The sequence below is a fragment of the Triticum urartu genome, unplaced genomic scaffold, assembly GCF_056163025.1.
Source record: "Triticum urartu cultivar PI428250 unplaced genomic scaffold, HENAU_Tu73 scaffold1, whole genome shotgun sequence".
NCBI classification, from domain to species: Eukaryota; Viridiplantae; Streptophyta; class Magnoliopsida; order Poales; family Poaceae; genus Triticum; species Triticum urartu.
In genome coordinates, this window is record NW_028259461.1 from 10,850,071 (window position 1) to 10,850,792 (window position 722).

A 722-nucleotide genomic window follows, 5' to 3' on the forward strand; every position below is an offset into this window, starting at 1 on the left:
GGATTTATTTTATCGATGCAAATTGGATTTGGATAGAAGGGTACATTCTTTCTAATATTTTAGATAGAAGAAATGTTTCTTCTATCTAAAATATTAGAAAGAATTTTGCTGATTTATTTATTGCTATATGCAATTTATGGAATTGATACACCATTTAATTGATATCATTTAGCAAAATGAAACACAGCATATGCATCCATCTTTTGGCTCGAGAATTTCACGGGATAGAGATATGGTATAAGAAATAGACTATTAAGTAACTCTAAATGAATTGTGGATACATCTGTATCCTTAACATACTGAAACGATTGTCATTATTCGTATCAAACCAATAGCGATTCATACAAGCTAAATCTTCTAATCAATGGTGGGCCAATAATGAATTTTTTTGCATATGTATTAAGACGCTTGGCCTGATTTCGAAATTGTCCAGAGTTTTATATGTTGTTTTCATTGCAAAATGATGGGTCTCCTTCCATAACTTTCCAATTACGAGTACGAGAATTGAAAGACATGAAAATTCTCAATTCTCTACGGCGTCTAGTAGATAGAAACAAGAAAATCAGAAGAATCTTTCTCTCTATTCACTATCATTCCGCGTCTTCGACTTCTATTAGTTTCTTTTCTTCTTTAATGCAATAGCTATAGTTTGATATAAGAATCCATTTCTCAAAGTAATGGAAACCATTCTCTTATAGGAAATGGTTCGAAAATCGCTATTC